Raw genomic sequence first — 7,500 nt, 5'->3', positions numbered from 1 at the left:
TGGCGGTGGTGGCGGTGCCCGGTTTGGCCACACCGGTGCTGGCACGGGGCTGCAGGTGTGGCGTGGGCAGGGCTGGTGGCTGCGGGGCCGAGTGTCCCCACGCGGGTGGCACATGGACACGCTGGCACCCCCATGGCAGCACGGCCACGCCGATGTCCCTGCACCCACGGCACAGCCCCACACAGCCCTTGGCACACTCTGTGCACACACACACAGCGCACAAACCCCTTTGCACACTCACACCCTCCCTGGTGCACACGGGGGCTGAGCCTCCGCGGGTGCCGCTCCCATGGCGGTGGTGGCCGAGGCCCGCTCATGCCATGGCACAGCCAACAAGGCCTTTGTCTGTCGGGTGAATCCTCACTGCTCTGTCACCCTCCGGCCTCCAAATCTGTGCCCACCACGGCGTCTGTGCACCCAAAAATCGCTGCTGCCCTTTCTGTGGGCTGYAGCAGGGCCAAGGAGCTCAAACAGGCACGTGGTGTCCCCAGAAGCCACATCCCATCACTCYGTGTCCCTCTCCTGGCTGTACCCATCGAGATCGATGCCATGTCCTGGATCTCCTCTGTYCCCACAAACACCGGGGGTCGGGACCTGCCTGGCTCGAGGGGTGCGGGCAGRGTTGGGTGCCACACACTGCCATGTGCTGGCCACACACAGCAGGCCAGGGTGGCACGGCCACGGYGGGGACACGGTGACAGTGGTGGCCGTGGCTGTGCCCACACGCAGACAAAGGGCTGGCCGTTCCCGGCCACCGGGGCTGTGCCAGCGGCGTCGGCGGTGCCCATTCCCCTGGTGCAGGTGCCGGGGCTGGCACACSACAGAGGATCCCCACCGGTGGCGAGCGTCCCCCCGGCACGTTCCCGCTGCCGAACCCTCCGACTGTCACTCACAGCAGCGGCCGAGCAGATGGCACCTGGGCTGGAGCCGGCCCGCGGGGAGGCAGGGCACACCCCGGCCCGTGCTGGGCACCGCTTCCAGGGCATCCTCCCGGCACAGCGCGTCCCTTCCCCGCAGCCCSGTTCAGCTCCCTCTGCTGCTGCCATCTTCGTTTTGCCAGCGGGTGCCCCTGGGTGTCACCGTGCCCTCACCTGATGCCTGTGACTCACTCTGGGTGAGTCCCCACCCCCCTGCCATCGGTCCCCAGCCCTTGGTGGGTGACCACACCCTGCACGTAAAGGCAGCGAAGCCATCGGTGCCCTCGCTCCTGGCACCAAACTCACGGCCTGTGGGGCACCCATGAGCCCACCTGAGGCTGAGGAGATGCCGAGYGTGAGCGGCCGAGCTGGCCCATGTGGGGACAGTGATGGGGACAGCGACACGCCACGATCCCCGGCCCGGTGTACCCGTTAGAGCCTAATTAGCAGCCGGAACGCGAGGGTGGGCGCCGGCGTGAGGCTCATCAGCATGCGCAGTGCTCGGAGGGAGAAGAAAGTGGAGACATGAAACGGGGAGAGGAGATGAAAGGGGAGAGGGGAGATGAAAACCCAAACCGCTGCCTCGTGGCCGGACAGTGCCCGGACACGGCCCAGGGGAAGGCAGGAGCGGGATCCCGGTGCTGTCCCTGCGCTGTCCCTTCCACCGTGGCCGTGATGGCGCAGGGCAGAGYGGGGCAGGGACAGCCCCATCGTGGTCCCTGAGTGAATTTGGGCGGGGGGCTCCCAGCCAGGGAGGTGAGCAGGGTTCTGGCTCAATGCAGGGGTTGGAAGAGCAGATCCATTCCACGGGAATTGGGGCTGCCCCGTGCAGCAGGGGTGGGTGAGGCTGAAGTGAGCCCGGGATCAGGCACAGTTTGGGGAGAAGGGTGGGAGCAGGGGCAGGGCTGGGCGCTGCCTTTTTGGGTGTGGGGACTGGGGGAGACGGGCCCGGTGACCCCAGGGCTCTRYTCCCATCCCGCTGGTGGTCCTTGTRWGYAGGGACCGGCTGTCCCAGCACCGCCACCTCTGTCCCCTGGCCACCCCAGCCACATCTCTGGTGGCCTCAGTGCCCAGCAGGCACAGCGGGGAGTTTGGCTGAGGCGTGAACCTCCTTCCTCCTCCAAAATCCATCCTCGCCTCCAGCAAGAAGGCGATGGACGCAGACGGGGCAGCCACGGCTCCATCCCCGAGATGCGTGCCAGGGGACAMGTGCCATGCGGAGGGGACACCGTGAGGGCACGGGCAGAGCCGGCGGTGGGATCCGGGTGCTGGGTGGTGCCGGGACCCGGCTGGGAGCCAGCTGGGCCCGTGGCGGCTCCAGGGGCCCCGCGTGGGGCGAGTTCGCCGGGGCTCAGCCGGCTGCCGCATCCCCAGCGTGGGGCCGGTGCTCGGCACGGCTGCGGCTGCCTCGGCCGGGCCGGGCTGTCCCTCCCCGGTGCGGCTCGGGGGTCGCCCCAGCTGGCTCCCRTCGCCGGTGGGGTCCTCGCTGCCCCTCGGCGAGGCCGATCCGTGCGGGGCCCGGGCGATGGATCCGGCCCCGGCATCTCCCCGCGAGCGGCGGCGGGGGGAGGCGGGGGCCGCTGCCAGATGGAGCCGGCTCTGCACTGCAATATTTCTGGGAGGTGAAGGCTGGGGAGAGATGGATGCGCTAACGTGCGGCGGAGCCACCGCCGGGAATGTCACCGAGGGGAGGAGAGCGACGGCAGCAGGAGCTGAGCCCGTCCCTGTCCCCGTCCCTGTCCCCATCGCTGTCCCCATCGCTGTCCCCTTCCCTGTCCCCATCCTTGTCCCCGCTGCCTTCGGGCCGTGTCCCTGCAGCAGCTCCTCCCTCGCAGGAGCCACCCCTGGGCATCTGCCACTCACCGGGTGAGCGGGGAGGGTGGGGGGCTCTGGGGGATGGGGAGGGGTGGGTGGTGCCCTGCCGGTCCCCGTGTCCCTAAAAGTCCCTGCAGCGGTGACTGCTGGGTCACGGGTGGGGAGGCTGGAAGGAGGAGGGAAACTGAGGGAAAAATTGAGGGAAACTGGCTGAAATGGGATCAGGGAGGTTTAGGGGATCCCTCAGAGGGGTTTAGGGATCCCTCAGAGGGGTTTAGACGATCCCTCAGGGGGGTTTAGGGGATCCCTCAGGGGGGTTTAGGGGATCCCTCAGAGGGGTTATGGGGATCCCCTCACCTTTTGCCAGGGAAGGATGGGGAGCCCTGGGATCCTGCTGGTTCCTGCTCCCAGGGCACCCAAAATCCTGCCCCCATTCCCCACCGGTGTCCCCCACATGTCCCCCCAGCCTGTCCCCCCATCCTGTCCTCCATCCTGTTCCCCATCCTGTCCCCCAGCCTGTCCCCCGCAGTCACACACAGGCCAGGGATGTGACAAGCGCTTTTTAAGCCTCACGTTGTTAATTAGGAAAACGATACCTGGGAGTTGTCGGAAGGGGGAAACTGCCGGAGCTGCGGCTCCGTGTGGGGCTGGGGACGGACGGTCACGGGCTGGGGACAAAGGGGACTGTCCCCCGCTGCTCCATGGTCCTTTGTCATCCGCTGTGTTCGCCCCTGCTGGGGCCAGGACAGGGACCCCGACCCAGGGCTGGAGGGAGCTGCCACTGTGCCACCAGCAAAGCTGGCTGCTGTTAAGGTGACAAGGCCACCTTGRTGATGTCACAAGAGTCTATGACATCACAACTGGACTGTGACGTCACCGGGCTTCAGGAGTGGCCAGAGCAGCCCCTCCGTGGCCACCCCAGCAGGTTTAGGGGCACACACTGGTGGTGCCACCAGCACAGGCGTGGCTGAGTGGGTACTGGTGGCAGTGGCCCTGTCCCCACCGTGGCAGATGGCCCCACCTGGGCACATTTCAGGGCTCTGCCAGGGCCTGGTGACGGGGGAATGTGGCAAAGGCGGGTGGTGGGGGCTGCCTGTGCTCATGTCCGCCCTCCATCACCCCCCACCCCACCCACCTGCCCCCCAAAACCAGGGCAGGGGGCTGGTGGCCCTCCCAGGAGTGTGCTGAGTGTGTCAGGGCTCAGCCAGGCGGGTGGGCACAGGGGAGCAGGCACCGGGGTGGCACCGGGGTGGCACCGGGGTGGCACCGGGGTGGCACCAGGGACAAAAGCCAAGGGCTGCACTCGGAGCTGTGGGGCTCGGGGTGCCATATCCCATCCTGGGAGGGTCTCAGGTCACCATCCCTTGGGAGAGGGTCCAGCCCCAGTGGGTTCGGCTGCTCCTGCCACCTCCATGGCACTGGGCACCCTGGGGTGCTCTCCCCATCCCGGGGTGCTCCGATCCCTGGGGACACCGGGGACCCCCAACTGCCTTCAAAGACCCCCACCCTCAGGAGCAGCACTCCCACCCCAACCCCGAGTTGGGGAGGGGGGGCCCGGCAGGGAGTGGATTTGGGGAGATGGGGAGGGTCTCCATGGCGACAGAGCGCGATGACGACAGTCGCCATGGCGAGGCTGCGTGGCCCGGCCCGTTGCCATGGCGATGCGCCTGGCACAGCGAGTCGCCATGGAGATGGCCGAGGGATGGAGCGGTCCCCGTGGCTCGGGGACCGGGGCTAGGATGGGATGGGATGGGATGGCGGAACGGGGGTGTCCCGGGAGCTGAACCCCTCAACCCCATGCGCGGGGCCTCGCCGGTGCCACCGCCCGCCCGGTGCCGCCGCGTGCCCGGTGCCGCCGCCGCCGCCGCCCGGGATCATTTTCACGAGGCTTTTCCACTCCAGTTCACACTCCCATCTGACAGGCCCAACTTCTCATTTTCAGAGTAATCACTCCACTGCACTAATTGCACATGCAAATATGCAAATTCGTATTAATTAATTACTATACTAATTAGTTCTGTGGTATTTGCGAGTAATAAATCATTCGGAGGGAGCGGGAAGCTGGAGACCTGGCCCATTTACACTTCGCATAAAAATTTAATAGGCGCTCCGGCTGATCCGGGACAGCCGCGCCGCCGCGCTTAAAGGCACAGAGCTGGCCTGGCATGGCGTGGGGGGCACCGGCCACCCCGGCCCCGCCACGGCCAGGGGGTCAGGGCATGCAGAGTGGGCAGGGAAAAGGAAAAATGGGGGAAAAAGCGCCTGGGAGGAGGGATGGGGGTGGTTTGGGGGCAGGTGATGAGAGAGGGTGATGGATGTGGTGGAATCGGTGGTTTCCTCGTGGGGAAACTGAGGTAGGGAGGGGGAATGGGGGTCCCCATTGATGCAGCCCAGCATAGTGGGGGGGTCTTCCCTCACCTGGTGGTGTCAGGACTCGATTGGCACCCAAGGATGGGGGTGTCCGGGGGAGTCACCCTGCTCCTCAGCTGGTCCGGCTATCACTGGCATGGGGACCACTCCACAGTGGTGACCACACCAGCACTGCCACCACACCGACACGGTGACCACACCGGCACCGTGACCACACCGGCACCGTGATCGTGCCAGCACCATGACTATGACCGCAGCTGCACAGTGACCACATGCCACCACATGCCAGCATGGTGGCCACACTCATAGTGACCACACTGGCATCATGATCTGCTCTGGCAATGCCACCACAGCGGCACAGTGACCATGCTGTCAGGGTGACCACATTGAAACCACGACCACGTTGGCACTGCCACCATGCCAGCACGGTGACCACGTTGGCACTGCCACCATGCCAGCACGGTGACCATGCTCTCAGAGTGACCACATTGCCACCATGACCACGTTGGCACTGCCATCATGCCAGCACGGTGACCATGCTCTCAGGGTGATCACATTGCCACCACGACCACGTTGGCACTGCCACCACGCCAGCATGGTGACCACGCTGTCAGGGTGACCACATTGGAACCACGGTCGCTCTGGCAATGCCACCACAGCGGTACGATGACCATGCTCTCAGGGTGACCACATTGCCACCACGACCACGCTGGCACTGCCATCATGCCAGCACGGTGACCATGCTCTCAGRGTGACCACATTGCCACCAYGACCACGYTGGCACTGCCAYCATGCCAGCACAGTGACCRTGCTCTCAGGGTGACCACATTGCCACCACGACCAYGCTGGCACYGCCACCATGCCAGCACCGCGCTCGCGCCAGCCCGGCGCAGCCGCTCCCCGCTGCCACCTTGGGGGATTTTGCGAGCCTTTAATTGTCGTAAGCACAGATTAATTAAGCAGCGATAAACACAAACCCATGCATTATTGATGAATAAGGGTGAGTTCAGGTTGGTGCGATCGGTGTAATTAAATATAAACCTCAAGCTGCCCATTGTTAACGGACAAATTACATTACTATTGCGACACGTGTCGGGGCGCCGCGGCCGCACCGGGGTTCATGGCCTGGCACCTCCAGCCACGGGAGAGGGGATGTGGGGCAGGAACGGGGACCCCGGGGCCGGGTCCTTTGCCGTGCTGGATCCGCGAGCAGCGGGGATGGCGCTGCACAAGCCCAGGGATGTGTGATCGGCTCACGGATCTGTGGGGATGGAGGGGGAGATGGGGTGGCATCACTGGGGTGGGGGCATGAGAAGGGGTTGGGTGAGCAGGGGTGGGACAGTCCTGGTGCGTATGTGAGTACAAACATGTGAACATAGGCACATACACACGGATGTAAACATGGACACAAACATGTGAACATGGACACACACATGGATGTAAACATGGACACACACATGTGGATGGCACAGTCCTGGCGCACATGTGAGTACAAACATGTGAACATGGGCACATACATGGATGTAAACATGGACACAAACATGTGAACATAGACACGCACATGTGAGCATGGACACGCACATGTGAACATGGACACACACACGGATGTAAACATGGACACACATACATGGATGTAAACATGGACACACACACATGTAAACATGGACACACACATGTGGATGGCACAGTCCTGGTGCACATGTGAGTACAAACATGTGAACATGGGCACATACATGGATGGAAACACAGACACACACACGTGGATGGCACAGCCCTGGTGCACATGTGAGTACACACGTGTGAACATGGATACACACACACGGATGTAAACATGGACACACAAACATGTGAACATGGACACACACAGAGACTTAAACATGGACACACATGGATGGCACAGAGCTGGTGTACACGTGAACACACACATGTAAAACATGGACACACATATGTGAACATGGACACACACAGAGACTTAAACATGGACACACGTGGATGGCTCAGCCCTGGTGTACACGTGATCACACATATGTGAACATGGACACACATATGTGAACATGGACAGACACACAGATGTAAATATGGACGCACATACATGTGGATGGCACAGCCCTGGCACACACGTGAGCACACATATGTGAACATGGGCACACACATAGATGTAAACATGGACATATGGACACACACACATGTGRATGGCACAGCCCTGATGCACACGTGAGCACACGTATGTGAATGCAGACACACACATGGATGTAAACATGGACACACATACATGGATGTAAAATGGACACATCCACGCACATGTGGATGCACACGCATGGACATCCCCAGCACACTCACACACATGTATGCACTCATATACACCTTCCTGTGCACACACATGAGCATCCCTGGCACA

Source organism: Malurus melanocephalus, unplaced genomic scaffold (assembly GCF_030028575.1).
Source record: "Malurus melanocephalus ecotype Western Australia unplaced genomic scaffold, MMel_1.1 scaffold_1135, whole genome shotgun sequence".
In the NCBI taxonomy this organism is placed as follows: Eukaryota; Metazoa; Chordata; class Aves; order Passeriformes; family Maluridae; genus Malurus; species Malurus melanocephalus.
Note: the sequence above shows the minus strand (reverse complement) of the source record.